Here is a 25,111-nt window from a genome sequence, read left to right on the forward strand (position 1 = left end):
TTTATCATATATTACATATAACATACATTAAACATAGAGTGGAGGAAAAAAAGCATGAAGAGTTGTTTCATCTGAATTTATTTCAAGTCTGTGTAAATCCATTAATCAAAATCGCTACCCAACTAACACTTCATATGTGCAGCATTCTGCAGACAAAACTAACATAAGTGTACATAAAATATCTGCTCACATCCAAATTGCTGGATGTCTGCAAAAGCTCGATATTTAACATTTTATTTCCAAAGTGGACTTTCAAGTGAATACACGTTAATCATATCTACAAAATATCCGTCTCTACTTTTTCTCTCCGTTTTTCTTTTTCTTGTAAGAAATAATAAAATGAACAGATTTACCTCTTAGAATTTTTATTGGTTTAACTGTAGGACATTTAACATGGTGGTCTACTCCTTTCAATCTTAGAGCTGCTCTTGGGGGAGCAAGAAGGTAGGACTGGACTCAGTTGCCCATATTTGATTATCAGAGCCAGCTGGAAGCGGGTCAAGTGGTGCCTATAAAGACTGAGAAACCTCAGCAGTAAAAATCAGCAGGAGGGAGTTTGGCTTCTGTGACTGGCCCTGAAGTAGCTGGCGCATACAAGAAAGGGTAGTGAGGATCCTACAAACTGTTTAGTAAAGATTAGTTTTCTTTCATGCAAGCGTGCATGTGAGTAAGTATGTGTGGGTGAGTTGGTCTTCACATCACCCTCTGAGTCATAAAATATTTGTTTCAGGAAAACTTCTGAAAGAGGTACAAGAATGTTGTCAATCCTTGCCTGGAGAGCTGGACTAGTGAAGATATCTAAAATCATTGGTACTCATTCTGTTTATGCCTGGGAGGCTTGGATTTGGGCTTCATATGCATAAGAAAGAAATATATGAACCTGTAATAGGAATTCCAGATGGGATTAATAATGTTGGGTGCTTAAATTTCTGATGTCCTTCTTGAGAAGATTAAGAATGGTTGAAATGTTCTTGTTGTTGTTGCTGTTTTTTTCAGTGTATTTTCCTTGATATTAGAAAAAAAATGTGAAGAAACAGTTCATTCTAAATCATTTATTTTATGAGTTTGTAGTTTAGAGATAAATACTGGACCTTTTCCACATCTGCAGTTAAAAAGCGTAGTCTCTTTAACACAATTTAAACTGGAAAGTTTAGCACGGAGAATGATATTTCTGTCCAGATGATAAAACTCTAAAAATACAGCTGTCACCATATCTTTAGAAAGCATTGATAAAACTGTAACAAAAATATCACAATAATAATATTTTTTATATCACTTAATTCTACTATAATTAAGAATATGCTTTCTTCATCTGTTGTGTGTAAACTAGTATATTTATGTGCATACATATCAGGGGAAATAGAGAAACTTTGAATTTAAAGTGTTTTTATAACAATTTTATCCTTGCTTCTCTTTTTTTTTAAAGGAAAAAGGTACATGTATATGTAGGTGTATATGTATGTGTGTGTGTGTGTGTATATATATATATGCACACATGCTCTAGGACAAACGAAACATTAAATCTATTTAATACTTCTTGGATACTTTCAGTTGCCTTCCCAAATAATTGGTGAGAAGCAGGTGAAGGAAATATAAAATACAAGAATCCATGAGGTGCCTTTGTTGAATTCTTTCTCAGTTTATTTTTTAGATCATATGTGTTAGCCTCCGTAGATCAGGTATTCAATGGGTCTGCAGCAAATTTGAGTCTTGCTTCCATAGCTTGTTGAATTGTTTTCCATTTCCTTTTGTTCAGGTTTTAACACAAGGCAGAGTAAAGTCCGAAATTTGGCTTTAGGCTGAAAAGAACACTAGGGAAATAAATGAAGAGAACCCAGGGGGAGTAAATCAGATATTGTATGGCTTAAGAAAAAAAAAAAAGAAGAAGAAAAAAAAAAAAGGGAAAAAGAAAGACTTATGAACTTTGCTCCTTTTAGTAATTTATTTCATTTTGAGTCCTTGACAGCCTAGGTTACAGAACACCAACCTTTGTATTTTTGAGGCATTAAAACTTTTTTTCTAATTACTTTAATTGTGCATGTTGGCTTCTCTTTGACAGTTGATGTGGGCAAATTCATAAGACTGGTTTCTTCCGCAGTATGAGGAATCACCTTTTCTGCCAGCTCATTAAAACTGAAGGCTAGATTGCTTATCAGCAAACTTCTTGTCATACATCTATACAGAATCGTTCAAGAAAGGTTTTAGCATAGTTCCTCCTTTGTCAATTGCTTTTAGAAAGAGCTTACTGAAAATGTAAGCCTTGATCCAAATATAGAAACTTTTTTTTTAGCTATCCTCACATGTAACAAGGAAAACCTTGCATAAGTTTGCATGAGAATGCTACTAACTTACTTGCCAAGGAGTTGTGTAAGCACATATTAAAACACGCAATGTATTCTCCAAGTCTGAAAGGTCCCATAGCATCTGCAGTCAGAAATGCAAAAGAATTAACCAACACAGTTCATGTGTTCCAAACAGAAATCTTGAATTTGAAATGTTCAGTGAAATGAACCAGCTGTAGCTCAAACAAGGTTTGATTCCATTTGGACTTGATCTTCCATGGACAGATTCCATACAAAGAGTATTGAAAAGTATTTTTATTTGTTCATCAACAGCACAGTCACTCCTTAGCATCTCTTGATACAGGGTGTATTCTAGGTTCTAGAGCAGGAAACTACAGCCCAAGGTGTTCATGTGATAGGCATCAGGCAGTGGTAAGTTTGTCATACTGCCAGCAGAAGTTATGTCCCAGTGCCTGGGAGGTCCATCTATGTGAGCAAATTTCTTGTCATTGAGTTGTAGAAAGTCTTAGATATTTTTAATTCAGCTTGTTTTATGCACCTTTTCAAGGAAAAAAAAAAATAGACTGGACGGAAAGAGGAGGTTTCATATCGTCTGAGGTTAGCGTAGGAAGGTGAATTAAATTCTGAGTTTTTCCAGTGAAGAGTGAGGCTCTTTTACAGCTGAAGTTTAAAGTTATATGCTATGAGCTATTCTGATATGAACTTGGCTTTCTTGTCATCTTTCCTTGTCTGGAGTTAGCCTTTGTGGATGCCCACATATGTGTCTGAGTAGATCCTTGAGTCCAAAAAGTACAAAACAGTTTTGCCTGGCTCCCAGGCAAAGGTCATGTGACATCTTGGTTACAGCATTGTGGCTAATGTAAGATCTACTGTCATCTACTCTTGCTTGCTGCTGCCTGCTTTTTTTTTTTTTCTTAGGGTTATTTATGCGATGCTCCACTCCTGTGTTGTGAATTAGTCATACAGCACTGCAAAACTGCACGCCCTCTCTTCAAATCAGTGCTCCCTCCCTCCTGTTTTCCTAAGCAAGGTTGAGTGGGCTAAAGTAAAACCATAGCGCAAGGTTTCAAAAAGTGATACTGATTTGTTTCATTTTCTTATGTCTAGGTTTGCCTTTATAAGGAGATGTAACTTAATTCAAAAAAAAAAATCATGTGTTTAGAGGTTGGAGGAATTGGTTGGGTTTTTTCCTATTCATGAGGCAATCCTAATGAATTACAATTGAAAACTAAGACAAGTTCATTACAGCAAAAAGATTAATATATAATACAAGAGTAATACGACTGTGTTTTTTCACAAGTGCCCTGCCATGCATTTTCCCAAATCATATTGAATTTAGACTGTTTCTTGTTATATAGTCAAGGCTTTGGATGCTTTAACGTGATGTTCTTATTTACTTTTCAAAAGATGTAGATAATTTTTTGTCTTTGGGTGGTTTTTCTTTTTTTCTCTGATTTAGTTATTTCCCAAACAAAATTATTCTCTCCTAGGAGTATCAAAAGATACATCAATCAAACTGGATAATTTTATTTTGACTGTTAAATACTTGTGGCTGTGTGAGGTAAGTTCTTTTTCCTTTTTTTTTTCTTCAAAAAATGTATTTAAATAAGTTGACTTTAACTGTTTATTCCTGTTTGTTTCCCAGTGCTGAAGAATTCTGTGCAAAATTATCATGTTGCTTCAAAATCCTAGCTAGTACTCTGAAGTTTATACATGTTTAGAATGCTAACTTTCATTAATTTTCAGTTAAAACCTCAGCTAGAAGTTCATAAAGACACAGTTTCTTTGCTGGAGACAGATACACACCATGCTTATTATAAGACACAGGTGCAGTCTATGACATGCCTTATGGTTTTGGTCCTTGGTGTGTGTCCTGACAATGTCATTACTGAGGTAATACCTTGCTCATTAGGACACTGTGCATTTTGCTTTTATTTGGGAAATTTTGGTGGATGAGCATGCCAGGATCCTTCCCACCTGGGGAGCTTGTAATTGAGGTTATGGCATTTCTGCCTTAGGTCTCAGATGTGTCCAGAATCTTGAACTTATGATAGGAGTGTAAGTACACTACAGCTCTGAAAAAAAAATGCTGTTTTCACAACTGGTAAGTTTTTGTTCTAGAGGAAGCACCATTACAAGAGTTCAGCTCTTGGCTGGTTATTTGGATGTCTGAAATTGTTTCAGGAGTAAGAGCTCAGATATTTCATAACTGAGTTGAAGAATGCCAATTTTTAAGGTAAAAAAAAAAAATATTTGAGGGAGAAATGCTTCAAGGCCTTTTAACACCTTGATAAAAACTATGTACTTGGAGATTCATTACTGAATGGCTCTGTATTTTTTAATGTTCATTTTTTTGGTAGGAATTGTGACTGACTATGAAGTAATTTCATTTGTGTGAGCTCTGCAGTAATTATGATCATTATTTGTATAGATTCTTCTTACACAGGTAGGCTTTGAGTACTAGCTTTATTAAGCTATCCAGAACTATTTTCTGTAGCAGCCTCTAATTACAATGTACTCATTGTACAGATGAAACCTAATGCTAAATGGTTAGAATACGTATCTGGAGTCGTATCTTCCCAGTATATGCTTTGGTGAAACGACCAAAGCACTTCACCTCTTTTCTTGGAGAATTTGGTTTCCCAATTTATGTATCAGCTGCTGCCTATGGAGAAAGGTGCACCAGGGTCTTCTCATTCCCGTCCTTCCTCCCTGGAGTTACCTTCATAGTGGGAGGAAAGAGGATGGGATATTTCTCTACCCTTTTCATGAACAAGAAAGATCTGTGGTATTTTAGCCCTAAATGTTTAAGCCATGGTTCAGTGCTGCACAATCTAACTAAGCTTGGCATCATTTGAAGGAGCTTGCTGAAGTGTGAAAGACACCAACATAGCTATGATTAAAAAGTATTGAAAAATTATAGACCCTTATTCAGATGGATGAGGTCAAGGCAGGTTAACACACAAGGAAGACTTTTGTATTTGATACTTGCGCACATCATTCAGAGACACAATAAGAGTTATTTCCTCAAGTGTATCCTTGCTGGTCACGCTACACTTGGCAGAACAAATTCTGCAGTCATAGAAGTTGGACTTGCTATTCATATTTTTAGAAGAAATTATGCATTGGCAGGAGCCTTTCTCTGCATCTACATCTCTCTATCCTACGACTTTGTAGGTTGTGTTGTGGGGGGGGGGGTTGTTTGGTTGGTTGTTTTTGGTGTTTTGTTGGTGCTTGTTGGGTTTTTTTGTTGCTATTGCTTTATTCTTGGATAGCTGAGAACCTGAGCAGCAGCACAGAAAAATAGAGAATGGGATATATGATGTAACCCATAGAAAACACAAGGTGACTAAAGTTTGAGAGGTCTGATAAATTTTGAAGGGGTTTCTGCTTCTTTGAGAATCTCTCCTGTATTTTAATAGTACCTATTAAAAAATGTAGCATAAAGGATTTACTTCTGATTAATTTAAAAGTAAAAGCACTGTGTTAGCAAGTGGCAGACTTCCAAGTTACTACACACTTTAGGATGGGATGAATGTCATTTCTAACACTCTGAAACTATGATTGACCCCAATGTATAAATATTTTTTGATACTTAGTAATATTTTAGTCCTATTTTCATGGCTGTATCCCAGACTATAGATGAAAGCTAAGTATCTGTTTTCTTTTTTTGGCGAACAATGATGTCCTGATTTTTCCAATCTAAATTGCCCTCCAGGGCGCTAATAAAACAAGTCATGGCTCACAAAGTAAATTTCCTGTGTACTAATTGAAAACTGTTTCAAATTTATTAGTGTTTCAATCATCTTCCCAAGATGCTGGTGTTCACGGTAGTCAATATGACTGTTAATATATTTACCTGGAAGGTGAAAAAAGTATTAAAAATATTTCTCATACATTTTAGGATGGAGAAGGGAGATAAAAATAGCAAAACCAGAAAGTCACATATTTCATATAGTGTGGTTTAAAACAACATCTGAAACTAAGCACTCATTCTCATGAAATATTTGGCTTTATTGTACTGCCAAAATCTACCTTGTATGTCTTCCCAGATGCTGGCTGTAACACATGATCTAGTAGAGTTTGCTTGTTATAAGATGTTATAAAAGCCAAGAAAGTGACAGTATTGTGTTTTGGTTTGGTTTGGTTGGATGTTTTTTTCTTTCCCCTTTGCTACGTTTCTCCATGTCCTGTATAAACTGCAGGCCATGGAGAGAGAAGGGCTGTTGAAATGTTCCAACTTTCTCCCCTTCAAACTGCACCACAAAGAGCTGTAAGCACAATGCAAACCATCCCCCCACAGTCCACAGAGTCTGCCTTCTGCTTTCTCTGAAATATTGTATTGAGAGGGAGGGCACTTGTCAGATTTTCTGGCACCACATTTCATAGCAGAGTTCCTCTAGCAAGAGGACCACAACTTCTTGTGCAGACTGAATTAATAACATGACAAAAGCATTTGGCCTCCATGTGGATGAGGGCTGGCTGGTTTCTAAAAGACTTCAGGGTTTGGGGATTTGTTTTATTTTCTTCATCATGCTAAATCAAATTGAGTAAAGGAAAAAGAGGACAGGAGAAAGAGGGGGGGAAAAAGCCACCAAATCCCTACCTCCTTATTTTCCTAGTAATAATGATATGTGAATGATTTAAATTAGCTCAATACTCAAAGATCACCTATGATTAAACAGAAAAAAATACTCCTTTTTGATAAATCCTGGCATAAACCCAGTCTCTTCTTGTTGCTTTCATTGCAACTATTTAAGTTTGTGAAAATACTTAGATACTGAGCCAGGATCTGGATGGCTTGATAGTAATAGAAGAATAAAATTTCTATGGAGGATCGTTCTGTATCTCAGGGGATGCAGGAGACTGCAGTTAAAATCCTGCTCTGTTTTGGTTCATGATGATCCTTTAAGACAGGATGGGGTGAAGCTCTTTTGTGAAGTGCCTCCAAGGATGTTGTTCTGTGTGCTCCGTATCCTTGGAGAGTCTTTCTTATTTGCTGTCCACATATATAGAAATTATCTTCACTAGACCATAATACATATGCATTAATTCTCAGTTCTTATCTTCAAAGTACAGTCAGGGCAAATGCATCTTTTTGGGATACTCTGTGATGGAGCTATCCAGGAAAAGTTTAAAATAAAGATGTCATTGAATATTATTACTTTTCATTAGGAAAAGAAAGCAAAATTTGTTCTGAGAAGTTTTGGAAGGAAAAGGGACTTCACTGAAGAAGTTACAACGAACTGCACTACAGATGGCCTTTGCTCTGTATATGTGCTCTGAAAGCTGTAGTTGAACAGCAGCCTCCATATGATGGGTTTCAACAGTAGTTGTTGTTGGTACGTGCTGTTGTACCTAATGTACCTTTCACCCACTATGCCTTTGTTGTCCCAACATAAGAATCTGCAATCCCAGTTTTATTTAGCTCTAGTTTTAAACACTGTGGGTTGGGCTTCTCTATGTTTAAAGAGGTATGTTCTCAACTAGTATACCTAAGGGGACTGTATTAATATCTGTTAGCTATTTTATCCAGCCACAGTTTCTCTGTCAAGACTCATGTACATGGCAAAGACAGCAGAAGACCAGATGAGCAACAGTTGCAATGCTATAAACTAATTCCCAGATGTAGATGAGTCTAGTTGTAATGGCTGTACTGAACATGTGGAAATTAAGTCTAAACATACTGCAATCCCCCTACACTTGTGAGACAATTAAAATGTCAGTCGTGACAGCAGCCTTGCAGATACTGTGTTTCTCCTTCTGTTCTCTTGTATGTGGATCTTCTTGGTATGTTCAGGGTAGTTCATGAAAAGAAAAAGAAAAAAGAGAGAGAGATAATATAGATATTTCATCCTCGTATGTTTGCTGCTGTGCATAGTAGAATACTAAATTCAGTTCCAAGAACTTTGAATTAACTGTTGAACTCCAGAAATTCTGATTTCTTTCAAATAGATCTAACCAGTAGTTGAACTTTTTGGTCATACATACTATTATTGTCCTATAAACCTGTAGGAGATAATTTATTATTTTACAAATGTTAGAATAGAATAATCCATATTTCATGCAGTTATGTCTTTTTTTTTTTTTTTCCTTGGCAGGATTGTACTCCAGAAAAATAGAGAATCGTGACTGAGTTAGGAAATCTATCAATAGTCAGATAATGTCTAATAGGAAAAAACTTGACAACTATCCTGCAGAATCTGCTATGACCCTAGCTTTGAAATTCATAGCAAAAATGTTTGTTATTCTATTGGGCAGTTTATACAGAAATGATAACAGGTCTGATTTTAATTTCACATCAGTACGCTTAAGTAAAAGGACTTCAAAGTTAGTGTGATTTATGTCCACTTTTGTACCATTTGTAGTAATTGAAGATGAAAAGGTATTTGTTGGTTGTGATAATTTGGGGGTTTTGTGTTGTTGTTGGTTTTAATCTAGATGATTAAAACTGAGTCCTTTAATACAAATACTTTATATTAGAGAAAGTAGCATTTTCAGTTATTTTTTAATGTCCAGTTTCCTAACTTTCTTCCCTAATATAAAGGGGGAAGAGGGGAGAATATTATTTTAAGGGGCACTAAGGTTGTGAGAAGAAACAGCCACCATTCAGCATACTGCCTTGCCACAATGGCTCTTGTAGTCAGTGACAGGCTGATATCTTTCAGCGAAGTTTAGTGTTACAAGCAAGTTACATTTTCTTTGTATTTTCTTGAAGGGAAATATTCTTGTACTAAATCCATAGTTTCAGTTTCCCAACCTGGAGTTTATTGAAAATGCTGGCAAATTAATGGTTTTCTTACAGTGAAGGGGCATGTTTCTATTTCTGAGAGTTCTTCTATTTCTGAGAGTTCTTCTATTTCTGAGAGTTCTTCCATTTCTGCCACAAATTTTGTTGCTTTATATTCTGGTTCCAAAGTACTATCAAGTGTCTGCCAGTCCTCTCACAGCGTGCATCTAAAGTGTTTTATTTTCCATGCAGAGTCTTTAATAAACTGACAGATATATGAATCTAAAGGAAAAGTAGAAAAAAAAAAATCGTGCAATATAAATGATGATTTAGTCTGGTTAGTGAGCAGAAAACTCCTGAGAATAATTTCCTAGCTTTCGCAGACTAAGGCTCAACTGTCTGTGTACAGAAAAAGTTAAGTGCTGTGATAATCTGTAGCTATAAAATGAAGTTAGTGATTTCCCTCTCCTATTCCATATCTTATCTTTACATCATTTTACTGACTTTCAAAAAGATATTTGCAAAATTGACCACATCCTTCCAGGATTTATTTTTTTTTTAACCAAGAAGATGATTGTGCAATGGCCTCTGAACTAATGTGATCCTGTGGAGAACAGTTTAGGGGCCCTGTGTTTTTGCTGTCTTTCCTTACATTGTTGCTTTTCCCCTTTTTCCAGATGAGCACTGCTTTCTCCTCTTCAGTTTGTTTAAGTCACCTCTGGGCTGCAATCTTGGAATTTGGAAGGGGGCTGTAGGTTTTGAGAAATTTTAAGAGTTGACTTTAATGTTCTAGATCACTATCTTTGTGTACAATCATAGTTACTGATGCTTGCTGGAAAGCAATTGCAAGTAATTAGTGTACTTTGATGGTATCCTCCTACTTCCTGATAGGAATTCCTCTACCATTTTGTTATTTTGTTGGAGGTGCTATCTGAAAGATAAATTTACTGGAATATTGATTAAATCTCATTTCTGAATACTGTTTGAAATGGGATGGGAAAATTGTAAGAGCATTGAGCATTCTTAATAGCAAATGAGTTCAGTTTCATGGGTTTGGTCTCTAATATTCTTCATAATTACTTAATCAAATTAACTTTTTTTAATATTATGAGACTCACTGAAGGAGAACTCTTACTTAGATAAATAGAAAAATAGTTTGCCTCCAGATATCATAGAAAAATAGCTAGATGCTACTTCAAAGAATTTTAATACTAGAAGCAACACTTAAAAATATTAAAACTGGCTCAGAGGTCACTAATACAATTCTGTTCCTCCAACACTTCTATTTATTTCAGTGGGGGTCCAAGTACTTTGGAATCTGAGTTGCATGCTAATACTGACTAGAGAACTAACAGAGAACTGATGGAGCAGGTCCATAGGAGGGCCAGGAAAATGATCAAGGGGTTGGAGCACATCTGCTATTAAGACAGGCTGAGGGAGCTGGGCTTGTTCAGCTTGGAAAAGTGGAGGCTCTGGTCCTTCCAGTACCTAAAGAGACCTACCGGAAGGATGGAGAGAGACTGTTTACAAAGGCCTGTAGTGATAGGATGAGGGGCAATGGCCTCTAACTAGAAAAGCATAGATTTAGATTGGTTGTTAGGAACTGGTTCTTTACCATGAGGGTGGTGGAAAACTGGAACAGGTTGCCTGGGGAGGTGCTTGGGGCCCCATCCCTGGAGATACTCAAAGTGAGGCTCAGCAGGGCTCTGGGCAACCTGATCTGTTTGAGCATGCCCCTGATTACTGCAGAGGAGGTTGGACTAGATAACCTTTGGTGGTCCCTTCCAACCCAGACCATTCTATGATTCTAACTCTAAGAAAATAAGATGTACTTTATCCTATTACTTTAGAGCTCTTACATTTCCCCCCATGGGGGGAAGGGGGATTGGGAGGGGGTGGGAGGAAATAAATCCATCTACTTTTCCAGAATAGCATAGCGCATTTCAGTGATATACTAAGCACAGTTGAAAGTGGATTCAATAACCAAAGGAAGAAATATGTGTTCCAGTTTATAGTTTAAACTACAAAGTATGAATTGTTCAGATGAACTTCTACTAGATTTATCTCTCTGTGTTTCCTTTTGTCTCTGCATTCCTATGATAGGAATTAGGCCTGAGAGGGAAAGTTTATACTTTTAGCCTAGCCAGGGGCAAAGTACCAATCGGTCTGTCTGAACATTCCTCTTCTGTTAAAGACTAACCTCACTCTAATAGAACATCTCAGCTATGTCCCAGGACAGTGGTACTTCAAAGGTCAATCTGTCTTTCACATCTGAACTTTGGGGACATAGTAAAACTGACATTTGAAACCACAAGCCACAATGTTTCCTCCAGACTTTTAACATGTAACCAGAAATGTCTACAAAGAGTCACACAGAAATAAAACATGGAGTCAGCTAAGAGAGAGGTGTACAGAAGGAAAACAAAAGGAAGGCAACGTATACAAAGGAAAAACGTCTCTAAAATGCCAAAAGAGCACTAGTTGTTACTCTGTTCTCAATATATGGTAGCTTTATTCAATGGGGAAATATAGATTTTTAGGAATGTCAGCATGAAGATAAACATCACGCTAGTAGGTCAAGGGGTTGAGGAAGAGGATATGTTCACCACATTTTCTGGCTTTCTGCCCTACCTAGGGAGCTGAGCATAGTTGTACAACAAGTTATATGTGGTTCTGATAATCATATTTAGAGACATATTGGCTATTTTGTTATTAAAAAACTTCATCTGTATGTCTCCAGTAGGAAATGCAGATTTGCTTCTCAGCCAGCTGACACAGCAAAATGGAAATTTGGACCTGCTCTTACTTAACTGCACAGAGATCCTTTTCTCACTGCCTTCTATTTTGAGTCAATGTAGGATGAACTTAATAGTTACTTAATTTTATGGTGACTGCTTTGAGCGTGCAGAACTTCTTTTACTGAATCAGTGTTAAGTGCCCTTCTCCCCACCCCACCCTGCCCCCTCACCCCCTTCCATTATTTTGGTAGAATTTCTTATTTTTACATGATTCATAGTACAATAGAAATTCAGAGAGAGGTTTCCACAGTTCTTAGAGCTTATTTGTGTTGTACAATGCTGCACAATTTATCCTACCATGTAGAAGATATGTTACATACAAATGTATTACTTAGCTCTGAAGAAGCCTCTGCTTGGAATTTAGGGAAGATTCAAACTGAGATTCCCTCCCTCCCCCCAGAAAAGATCCCTGTTATTTGACATGTCTGAGATTTTTTTTTTTTTTTTTTTGATGGGGGGGGTATCTGTATTTTCATTTTATTGTCTTTTTTGTTCTTCAGTTTGAATTATGATGGATATTCTTTATGTACTGTCATCTCTACCTATAGCCTTATTTTGAAATTAGGAAAAAAAAAACCCAAACAACTCTACACATCTCATCTAGAACAGATTTATGAGACAACATGTGATTTCTTCTGTTATCCACTTTTAAAAGTTACATGGACATCAAATCCTCACTTTCCATCTGTGCCCATTCTCATGTTAAAACTTGTGTTTAGAATTATAAACTGGAAAATGAACTGCCTAAGATAATGATCAAGAAACAGAGTTTATTTTTGCAGGAGTTTCTGTATCTCATTTCGATGTGCATGCCTAAATAAATGAATGCACGTTCACAACTCTCCTGTCAGTGAGGCACTGTCAATCATTGATTTCCCTTTACCCACTTTATCTCTTGAATAGGAGTAGGCAATTAAGCAGTCTTAGTCTTTTCGTAAAGCCTATCTTCCCAGTTGGAACTGTGTGAAAGGAAGCTGTGAACAATTTTTAAAAATAAGAAGAATAGGGCAAATAAAGAGATATAAAGATTGATTTCTCTTCCCTTAGTGAGCGTTAGCAATTAGGTAAAGTGATTCGCAGTGAAGTCATTAGTCATAATTGGAAGTTAATTGAAAATGGATTACCTTAGGAAGTAGCATTTACTGCTCCATGGGTTTCAGCAGCAAGTGATAGAATTCTGTAACAGAGCTCATAAACTGGCTGAGATCAATGCCTACCTAATGTGCCATTACACACTGGGCATATTCCAATGACAGCAGGCACAGCTGTGGCTTCAGGGATTGTCCCTGCCAGGTCCCCTCTGCTCCCTATTTGCTTTCAGCAGGTGTATTAGCTGATGATTTTGCCTTAGGGAATAATCAGTTTAAGAGAATTAGCACTGATGACACTGTTTCCACCTCTCTTGAGAATGAACTTTTCAGGTTGAGATCAGTATCAGTAAGTGAGAAAGATTAGTTAGTACATTCCTATCATAGTAAAGGACCAAATCTGTTCTATGAATGCAGAAATCTACAACAGCATTGTAGAGGTGAATCTGGGAGCTCCTGGCATTTTTAGTGACAGAAGGACCTGGTTCTGGGTCAGATTTTGAGGATGTATGTGCTCGTAGGAGGAGAAAAAGCTTTTCTCCTGCTCTGTCCTTAGGTTTAACATTTTTCCCAGGCAGACCCCAATACCATTCCATCATCTTCTTTGAACTGCTTTGCCCCTTGAAAATTAGGACTACAGCCATACTACTCATATCTCCTCCTTAGTTCCCCATCTTTTCCCAGCCTATAAAGCCTAAGGTCCATCTGAGTTCCCACAGATTCATGCAGACATCATGAGGCCAGTCAAGCAGCTAGTGGTTGGCAATCACTTGAATGAAGTCACTCAGTCATTTTCCACCAGTTATCCCTGAATATGGAGATATTTGCATAGCAACTGAAGTGAGAGACAATGTGTGGGTTGCCACCAATCCAGTGATAGTGAGCAGTGATGGTCTGAAGGCACTCAGGTGCTCTCTTCAAATAAGCTTTATTAGGGCAAGATTGAAAGGCAGAGTTAAGGTCCTGCTGAGGAGAAATATCTTAGAATTTTGAATACTACCAGTAGTAAGAATTCTGCAGTACAATGTCAGGATGAATTAAGAAATGGAGGAATATGGTTCTTTTCCAGTGAGAATTTTTAAGGTTTTAGAGAACTTTCTCCTCCAAGTTTGGTCAAAAATTTTAGGCCAATAATACTTAGAATTGCATTTTGGAGATACAGTTGGATAAATGAAATATCTTTTTTTCTGACGCTTCCATAGTGCTTCCTTGGAGAGAAAAAATAAAACAAAACAAAACAAAAAAACCTAAAATGTTTATGGGGGTGGGTGGATAGCTGCAGAAAATTTAAATTCTGAAATGAAAAAAAATGATCTTGAGGGGAAAAAAGAGGAAATCTTTCATTTTAAAATGTGCAAATATCATCATTTCCACACCAAAAGTATATGAAAATCACTTATTTTCTGACAGACTTTTTATTAGTTGATATTTCTCAGTTGTAAGGATAAGTCACGACTGTCATCTAGATAAGGAGCTATGATGTCAATATTTTTTTTCTGCTTTAGTTGTTCACCCAGTTCTTGCTTTCAGATTTATATCTGCATGTAATTTATAGTTACATCTTACAGTGGACTAGTCAGACACAATTCCAATACAAAATATTGAGACTTCCAAAGCTGAAACTCTCTTTATTTGTATGAATGACACAACCTTGCACACAGGAATAAATCCCCTTCAAACTTCAGATCTTATTAAAATTGTAGAATCATCTTGTTTGGAAAAGGCCTTTGAGCTGATTGAGTCCCACCATTATCTAACTCTTCCATGTCTGATACTAGATATGTTTCTTAACACCACATCTACATGTTTTTAAATAGCTGCAAGGGTGGTGATTCAGCCAGCTGTTGACCCTCAGGTCTTTCTTTAATGGGCAACTTTCCAGCCACTTTTTACTAAGCCTGTAGCATTGCATGGGACTGTTGTGATACAGGTGCAGGACATGGAACTTGGCTTTGAGTGTCATACAACTGATCTTGGCCCATCAATCCAGCCTCTCTAGGTCCCTGAGCAGAACTTTCGTACCCTCAATCAGAACTACAGTTTCTCTTGTCTTAGTGTCATCTGCAAACTTACAGCAAACTCACTGCAAACTCACTGCAAACTCAATCCCCTTGTCCAGATCATTGGTAAAGATATCAGACAGAACTAACCCCAGTTCTAAGTCGTGGGGAACACCACTTGTAACTGGCCACCAGTGACAGTTCAACACCATTCTTTGGGCCTGGTCATCCAGCTACTTCTTAATGCAGTAAAGTATCTGCCCATCCAAGCCATTTGCCACCAGTTTCTCCAGGAGGATGCTGTGGAAGACAGTGCCGAATGCTTTACTGAAGTCCAAGTAAACAACATCCATGGCCTTTCCCTCATCCATTAAGCAGGTAGAAGGAGAAGATCAAGTTCATTAAGCAGGACCTGCCCTTCATGAACCCATGCTGACTAGGCCTGATCACCTGGTTGCACTGAACATGCTGCATAATGGCAGTCAAGATGACCTGCTCCATGACCTTCCCCAGCACTGAGGTCAGACTGACAGGCCTGCAGTTCCCTGGGCCCTCCTTCCTTCCAGCCCTTCTTGTAGATGGGCATCACATTTGCCAATCATATCAGCTGTGACTTCCCTATTTAGCCAAGGCTGCTGCTAAATGGTGGAACATGGCTTGGTGAGCACTTCTGACAGTTCTCTCAGTACCTTTGGGTGTATGATATCTAGCCCCATAGACTTGTGTATGTCAAAGTGGTGCAGCAGGTCACTAGCCAACTAATTTTGGATTACAGATGCTTCATTCTGCTTCCTATCTCTATCTTCTATCTCTCAGGGGCTGAGTATTAATCTATTCTTATCTGTCTCTTCTTCCTGGTTGAGCAGTCTATACCAGACTTTTGCTATGATATTTGCCTTGTTGGCCTTCCCCCTTAATCTTACCCATAAACACTCAACCCTATTATCACCACCATTAACCCTAAGACAATCAAAATGTTCTATGACATACTGAGCCATCCCACTGCCTCTCCTTCCTTGTCTGTCCCTTCCAAAGAGTTTGTAGCTACTGATTGTGGCACTCCTGTCTCGTGAGATATCCCACTGTGTTTCTGTGATGACAAAAATATCACTGTTTTCCACTTCAAGTACCAGGCTCCAGCTCTCTCTGCAGCCAGTTGCCTGGACACTTGCTTTCTTGTGTGCAGCCTCTGTTTGGATACCCACAGTTTTTCTAACAGTCTTTGGCTGAGTTGTAACCATGGCTAGATCTCTTTGGCCAACCGATCTTTTGTTGTTGTTGGGGTTTTGGGGTTTTGTTTGTTTGTTTGTTTGGGGTTTTTTTGTTGTTGTTGGCTTGTTTTTAGGTTTTTTAGCCTGCCTACCTGCTACCTATCTTTTATTCACTCTGCCGCCTGACCCTGCATGTGCACTTGCTTCTCACTAGTGAGAAGGCCTTGCTGCATCTCTAAGTTGTATTGCACGCTGGATTCTGTTTCTCTGCATTCAAAACTCATGTGGTCACCCTGGCAAGCCCTCCCCCCACTGCGTCACTCTCCCTCTCAGGGACATGAATGAGCCTGCCCTGCTGCCATTCCTCCCCTTTCTAGGTCCCCCCATGTGGGGAAGACCCTGCTTTTCTGATATATTACAGAATGGAGCCATCCAAAACATTTAAACAGGAACATCCATCTCCCATGTAACCAGCTGAGGCTTTATTACTCTCTATAGTTCAGCAATTTGTCCATGACCTTTCTCATTACTCCATCTAAGCAGGGTGGCTTTGGAATTCTTGATCTGTAACTAACCATGACTCTCAAAACCCTTAATTTACCAAGAGTGCTGTCAGATGCACTGGAGATAGATGCACAAATAAGGATGGTGAATTAAATATATGTGATCTCTGATCTGTTTTGCAAGGCAGAAATGAATGTGTGCCATTTGTGTAAGCTGACATAGCTCCATTGAAGTATATGGAGGTATGCTGATCTGGAATGCCAGAATGTTGATCTACATTAGTGGGGGCTGGGGGGTGGGGCGGTGGATGGTGGTGAGAAGCAGGGAAAAGAAAATAAATAATTGGTCTAGGATCTATGTCAACTGTAAGTCATGCACTAGATGTGGTATATCATGGAGCTTCAAAAAGAAAGAAAGAGTTCAAACCAGTCAGTGTCTCCTTCCATAGAGGTTGTCAAAGAATGTGTTCAAGTCACTGTAAATCAGGTTCATGCTTTTGTAATTTTAACAGTGAGTTAAAATTGTTTCATGAAGACCAGTCATTGAATTAAGCTTCTATTGACCTGAGAGGTGATATATTCTCATTCTTCCCATAATGTGTCACTGCTGTGTCTGCTCTGCAATACCTCCCCTCTAGCTAACTGCCCTGAAGATATGTCTGTTTCCTAAAATATTCTATAGTCAGAATTGCAGTTTTATTGTTTTGGTGGTTTCTTTATTCATTATCCCTAATCACTTCAAAGAGGGAATATATCATGGCTGTTTGCATAAAAAGATTTCAGCTTCAAAATCACATGGAAATATCTAAAATGAAATACAGTTTTAGGTAGCTGGAGTAACACCAAGTTCTTTTTATGCATGCTTCTTGGTTTCTCTGTATGAACATGAACATAAAGCAAGCCAGTATCTAAGCATTTCTGTGTGAGCTTTTCTCTGAGCTTCTTTAGAGGTCATTTGAAACCCACTATGTGTATTGAACTATGACCTATAACTTACTTCACCATGTCTAATCCAACATCCACAACTAACATCTCACTGTTTTTTTTCATCCAAATTGTCTTAAATAACTATGTCTTATGTCAAAAAATATCAGTGGAGAAAATGCAAGGTCCTGCACATGTCCGGACAATCCCAGACAGAAATACAGACTGGGCAGAGAATGGATTAAGAGCAGCTCTGAGGAGAAGGACTTTAGGAGTGTTGGTTGATGACAAGATTGACATGACCTGATAATGTGCATTTGCAACCCACTAAGCCATCCATATCCTGGGTTGCAGCAAAAGAAGTGTGATCAGAAGATTTAGGGACATAATTCTACCCCACCGCTCTGCCGGACTACTGTGTCTAGATCTGGGCCCCGCAGCATAAGAAAAATGTGGAAGTTCAGAGGAGGGCCACAAAGATAATCACAGGGCTGAAGTACCTCTCCTGTGAGGTCAGGCTGAAAGAGCTGGGATTGTTCAGCTTGAAAAAGAGAAGGTTCCAGTGAAACCTTAAATTAAGTTTTCAAATACCTAAAGGGGTCTGCAGTAAAGATGGGGGAGGAATTTTTTTACAGGGCCATGTAGTGATAGGACAAGAGGTCATGGCTTTAAACTGGAAGAGAGTATGTTTAGATTAGGTTTAAGGAGGAAGTTCTTCACTGTGAGGGTGATGAGACACTGTAACAAGATGCCCAGAGAAGTTGTGGATGTCCCCTCCTTGGAAGTGTTCAAGGCCAGGTTGGAAGAGTCTTTGAGCAACCTGGTCTAGTAGGAGGTGTCTCTATCTATGGCAGGGGGTCAGAACTAGATGATCTTTAAGGTCCCTTCCAATCCAAAATTATTCTATGATTCTATGCAAATAATGCCCCTAACTCTCAAAGCCAGCAAAATATTGATACATGTAACAGCTTATATTGATAAGCTTTGAATCTTGTTGGATCTCAGATCTTACAGGATCAAAAGTACACTGGTTAGTAGACATCTTTCAAATCTTCTCTGTTTGTGGGAGAAGAGTCCACTAGGTTTCAGAATGCAAATTACAGAAGTGTTTCATTCACACCGGTTACAGAATTGTCAGGGTCAGAAGGGACCTCAAGGTCCCTTGACATCTAGTTCCATGTTTTACCAGCTTGGAGATCAGGATGTCATGTGGTCCAGATAAATGACATTGGTTGCTCTCCCCTGGTCTATTGATGTTGTGACCTTGTCATAGGAGGCCATCAGGTTTGTCAGGCAAGATTTGCCCTTGGTGAAGCTGTGTTGATTGTATCCAAACATCTCTTCATTATTATTCTGCCTCAGCAGTGCCTCCAGGAGGATCTGCTCCATGACCTTACTAGGCACAGAGGTGAGACTGACTGGTCTATAGTTCCCTGGATCATCCTCCTTTCCCTTTTTTGAAAATGGGAGGTATGTTTCCTGTTTTCCAGTCAATGGGGACTTCCCCAGACTGCCATGACTTTTGGAATATAATAGAGAAGTTTAGTGACCTGGTCTGCAGATTCCCTCAGTACCTGTGGTTCTATCCCATCAGGTCCCATGGACTTTCACACTCTCAAGTTCTTCAGATGGTCACAAACCTGACCACTTACAATGGGAAGTTCCTTCTTCCAGCCCCTGCCATCATTTTCTGTGATTTCAGGAGTGTGGCTGGAGCCCTTGCCAGTGAAGGTTGAGGTAAAGAAGTCATGAGAACCTCAGCCTTTTCCAGATCACTTACCACCTGTTCTCCCATTTCCTTTCTGAGGGGGCCCATACCTTCCTTAGTTTTCCTTTTGCCATTAATGTACTTATAGAAACTTTTGCTATTGCCATTGATCTCCCTGGCTAACTGAGCTTTAGCTTTTCTAACCAGGTTTCTTGCTGCTCAAACAGCTTCCTTATATTCCCTCCCCCCCCCCCCCCCCCCCCCCCATCCTGCCCCCATTCTAGCTGTCCTTTCTTCCACTTTTGTACAGTTTCTTTTTGTGTGACAATGTGTCTAGGAGCTCCTTGCTCATCCAGGCAGGTCTCCCAACATTATTTCTTGCCTTCCTCTTACGTTGATCATGGACACAGAAAAGATGATCCTTGAACATGGACCAGCTGTCCTGGGCCACCCTTCCCTCTAGGGCTTTGTCCTGCAATATTTTGGCCAGCAGATCCCTGAAGTGATCAAAGTCTGCATGCCTAAAGTCTAGGGTCGTAAGCTGTCCTGAGGATCTTAAATTCTATTGCTTCATGGTCACTGCAGCTGAGGCTGTTCCTGAGCCTCACATTTGTCACCAGCCCTTCCCTGTTAGTAAGAACTAGGTCCAGCATAGCACCTTTTCTTGTTGGTTCCTCCACCATTTGGAGGAGGAAGTTGCCATTTATACATTCTAGGAAGATCCTGGATTGCTCGTGCTTTGATGTGTTGTCGTGCCAGCAGATGTCAGAGTGACTGAAATCTCTCATGAGGACCAGGGCCTGCAAATGAGAAGTCACTTTTGTCTGCTTATGTAGGGCCTCATCTGCCTGGTTCTGCTGGTCAGGTGTCCTGTAACAGACCCCTACTGTAACATCACCTTCCCCTGTCTTCCCTTTAATTTTAACCCATATGCTCTCAACCAGCTCATCATCCTTCCCCAGGTAGAGCTCCACCGATTCCAGCTGGTCACTGATGTTTGCTTAGGGATCTGGCTTGTAGTCATTGAAGTCTCCTAGGAAAACCACATTCTTTGTAAATTGTGACTCACCATGATTAGTTCTCTGCCTGTCAAATAGCATTGGCAGTAGACTAATGGGATGAGAAAGCAAGAGGTTAACTACCCACCCACTGGATTTATAAGGGACTCCCAGGGATCTAGAACAAGGCGTAACCATGAATCACTCAAAAGATTTACATATCAGACTCGATATTAACTAATGTCCAACCTACAGCTACTATTTGATCAGCATCCCTTCTCCCCGCACTCAGTCTAAGCACATACAATGCAGCGTGAACTTCAAATTGTTTATATAGTGGTTTTCACATGAATAAACTCTGGAATCTATCTCCACTTTAACTATTCTGACTTAAATGGAACAGAAAAATCCAGTATCTTTCTTCCTAGATTTTTTTTTTCTTTCCACCTAATGACCAAGAGCTCTGCTATGCATCCCCAGGCCTGCTGAAGCTGTTTTACGCAAGTCTGTAAGAGTGGAGGACAAAAGCAAGTATCATCTTAGTGCCTAAAGAAGAGGTTTGATACCTAACAAAGAGAGAATTCATATCCCACAGTCCAGTGGCTTGCTTTGGAGGCATGTGCCCTCCATGGGGTTAACCTGTAGCCTGTCCCATTAGCCCTTGAGGTCTTCAGGTCCTCTACTGACAAACTGCAAGGTAGACAAAACTTTCAAAGCAAGGCGGGTCCACAACGACGCTTTGCAAACTGCCTTCAGGCTCCCTCTCCTGGACGGTTATGTATCCGTGTGTTCAGCAACCTGCCGTGTTTTCCGCAGCCCTAGGTTTGTCAGGCCTTCACAGCATATGCTTGTCTTTTGTGCCCTGCACACTGTATCACGATGCGTGTTATTGCACAGGTCCTTAAAAAGGTACATTTGATATTTTTAATAAGCCCTTTGAATTCAGCACTTCAGGTGATTTTCTAGTTATTGGTTGGTTGCTTGTTATTTTGAGTCTCTGTTTTAATAATTATGACTGCTATGCACTTGTATTTCAATATTTCATTTAATAGTGGGGGGTTTTCTTGACTTGTTCTATTAAACACACTTTAGAATATTGCTCTATTTTCCCCACACACAGGTGTTATGAGGATTATTTATTTTTTAGAGGTGTATTTATAGTATGGTCACTGCAATTTCACATTCTCCTCCTCTTCCAAATTAAAAAAAAAATTAAAAATCATCTTGAATGGCTTAAATGTGCCTATTTTATGCTTCTCCCAGGAACATGAAACACCTGCTGTGTTAGCTTATGCCTTAGAAGAATGGAGAGCTTATATATTAGATTTAGGCTTGTAGATTAATAATAAAAAAAAAATTTTCTTTATAGGAGTTCCATTTTGGAATGGCTGCACTAAATTTCTATTAAAAATGAGAAAATTTGTTTCCAGACACAACTACTTTACAAAATAAAATGCATTAACATTAAAAGGTAGCTGAAACAAAGCTGACAAAAATTGAAGTGTCATGGGAGAATCACAAATTTTACATTGCCAACAACATTTTTTTCTTTTCCCTGTAGATGTCCACATGGCTTTGCTTTTCTCTTGTTATTAAAAAAATTAATAATAATAAAAAAAAACACACAAAAAACCCCAACACCATAAACTTTGGCAAATGAAGTGCAGAGACTGCTAACCCCACTACGTGAACTAGCACTTGATGCTGCCTGCCTTGGTGGTGTCTCAGTATGACTATAAAGATGTATTCATTTGGGTTTTGTTTGAGGAGATTTTATATTTAAATAAAATCAAAATTAAATTCTCTGTGCTCAAACAAGTAAATTGTGATAGTAGAGTTTTGTGTAGATCTGCTGCTAGCTAATTGTGACTCTCTCATTGTTTTGTTTGTTTGTTTTCTTTTAATATTTAAATGAATATATACAACTTTGTTAAGAACACGAAAACAAAGAAAAATGGAGAAAATCTATAGTACAGTAAGTCAACATTCTGTATTTTTCTCTGTAGGTTGTATACAATGGGAGAATCAAATTTAAGGTCATATTCAGGGCTGTAGGCAGCTAGTTGTGTGAGACAAGGTGACAGATTTAGCCTTAGAAAACTTTGGCCTCCTGGTATTGTGGCTGCAGTTGCTATTTGGCTAAGTTCTGGTGCTGGCAGCGAGAACAGATTTATGCACATAAAGCTGCTATTCTATTAGGGCTTTTATAACACAAAGTACACTTCTCAAGTTGTACCTTGGTCTGAAAAGAGCTGAAAGAAAGAAGCAATTGAGTACCAAGAGAATGGTACCAGATGCTGGCCTTTTGACATCAACCAGTGGGCCATGGCTGAGCATTTCCTCAGCAAGCACTGTTTTCAGCCACTTCAGCTACCTTAAGAAACCCTCATAATATAAAACGCTATCAAAACCAAGGAGTTTCATGAGTTCCACATAGAGAAGGGGGGGGGGGGGGGGGGGAAGAAAGAAAAGAAAAAAAAAGGAAAATAAAAGAATTAACCAAACAAGAAGGTGATAAGACATAAAGCATGCTGCTGTATTCAGTTCTCAAGCTAGATGCAGGTTTTCAAATGACTGTTTCTAACTTAATGGCAGGGCAGTGGGGAGTTTGTAGGAGGACTGTGCTAACTAGAATATCCTCTGTACAACACACTTGAGATGGGCCTCAGGAGATCTGCCTTTATATCCCTGCATTTTTTGATCTTTCTCTGTGCATCCTGAAACAATATATTTCAGTTTCTCGTGTTTTAGTTCTCCTTCTGTAAAATGGGGGATGAAAATTTTTAACTTCTTCTGTCCTTTCATTTCCACTTTCTGTTAGGATTGTATGTTTTTTGAGGCTGAATGTGGTTTTTACATTTCCAAATTCCATGAGGACAAGGTGAAAAATCTACTCGTAAACACAGAGATACATATTAGGAATCAACTGCTGTACTTTCAATTAACTCCTTTGGACTTTTACAGCACCTTTTAGCTCAAAATCTCTAAGTAGTTTACAAACAATGCACAATGCTCTGTTCAAACTCACAATACTCTTATGAGTTCATTAAAAATTATTGCAGTTTTGTAGATGGGAAAAACAGGGGAACACAGAATGTCTCTGTCAGAAAAATCATCAGAACACAGAATTTTCGAAGTACCTGTCCTCTCTCCTAACAAATAAACCATCTTTCTTGTATACCCTCTGCCAAAATAGTTGCAAAGTAATCGTATGGGCAGAGAGTAGAGATCTGCTGAACTGTGATGCTCTTTCTCTCTAAAGAAAACCACAGGCACATACTGCTAAAGGATTGCAACACCAAAATATTAATAATATGAATGATGAAATATATGGAGATCAGTTTCAGTGGGAGAAGCTGAGTACATCCTTTTGTGGTTTGGACAGAGAAAGAGATAGTCGTCTTCAATACAGTAAAGTGTCCCTTATTGAGATATGATAGCTTTAGCCTTAGACTTAGCAGGGTAGATTAAACTGGAAACAAGAAGCTGAAGGGCAGAAATAGAGTGAAGGTTGAGGCACCTGGTTTACTCCTGTCTGATGACTCCTCACCACAAGTGGCTCATCAGATGTCAGACACAATGCTCTACTGACACCATGATAGATTTAGCACTTTCTTTTCCCCACAAAAGAAGTTTCTTTTCAAATATAAAGTTAGATTATATCATTGCATTTCTTTGGTTTACTATATATTCTTCATTATGTTCCGTATTCTTCATTATATCACATAGTATCGTATGTCATCATTATGTATTTTGCATTATATTACAAAAAGTTTCTACAGGAAAAGAATGATGTCATGCTGTAAACTGAAATCTTGAAACCTGGCTTAAGTTCCTATTTCTGCCATGGGCGTCTTATATCACTTAATTAAACCTTCTCAGGTTCTGTTCTTTTCTGCTTTACATTTTACCCATTTCTTTAGAAAATGCTACAACTAGTCCAAGCTGAAAAATATTTCTTCCTGATAAAAAGACTATCCCAGGACAACTTTAAATGTCTGCATAATCATCTATCCACACAGCCAAGCAATTAGTACAAATAAACATTTATACATATAAATATATGTGTGTGTGTGTATATATATTTGTAGAAGTTTACATACCTATAGATGGGGACCACTTCCTGCACTATGGAAATTCAGTCACCCCTCAGACAAAGAAGTGTGGATGTTTTCTGCTAGCAGCATTTCTCAAAGATCTCTTGGAAGAGAAAGAGAAGAATAGCTTCTCCAGTTGGGACCTCTTGGACAGTTTAAGCAAGAGAAATACAATTGCATAAACCAGGGTTAACACCCTTGCTTAAATGAAAGGAGCCAGGGGAGCATTCACAGCTCTAAAAGTGATCCAGAACTGTGGTTTTAGGTTACATCCAAAATACAGGTAACTCAAGAAGACTGATAAATGTGATGCACTGAGTGCAGGCTTCACTTATGCAGAGTGGCCTGGCATTTTTTTTTAATAGTTATGAGTACCTGAAGTGAGCTTTTTCAGCTGTTGTTATTTGTGATAAAGAGGGGTGAAGAAGTTAAAGACAGAAGGAAAGATTATATTCAGTTCAAACCAATATTCAAGTCTGATCTGAAGCCATAGGACATTTCCTTGCTGTTGAGAGAAGCATTAAATTTGTTTTCAATTTTGTTGTGCACTATTAGATGACTAGCAAATAAAAGGTCTTTCTGTATGAACTTGCTATTACAGAGAGATTCCTACAGGATGAATACAATCTTGGGTTTGTTTTCTGATACTGTGTTTTGCTTGAGTGCGTTTTAATCACACCAAATTTGCTAGAGAAGAATGTGATGTTGTGTTTAGGAAGTGGCTACCCAGTAAAAACCTCTAAGCACTTAG

This window comes from Indicator indicator, chromosome 3, assembly GCF_027791375.1.
Source record: "Indicator indicator isolate 239-I01 chromosome 3, UM_Iind_1.1, whole genome shotgun sequence".
Taxonomy (NCBI): Eukaryota; Metazoa; Chordata; class Aves; order Piciformes; family Indicatoridae; genus Indicator; species Indicator indicator.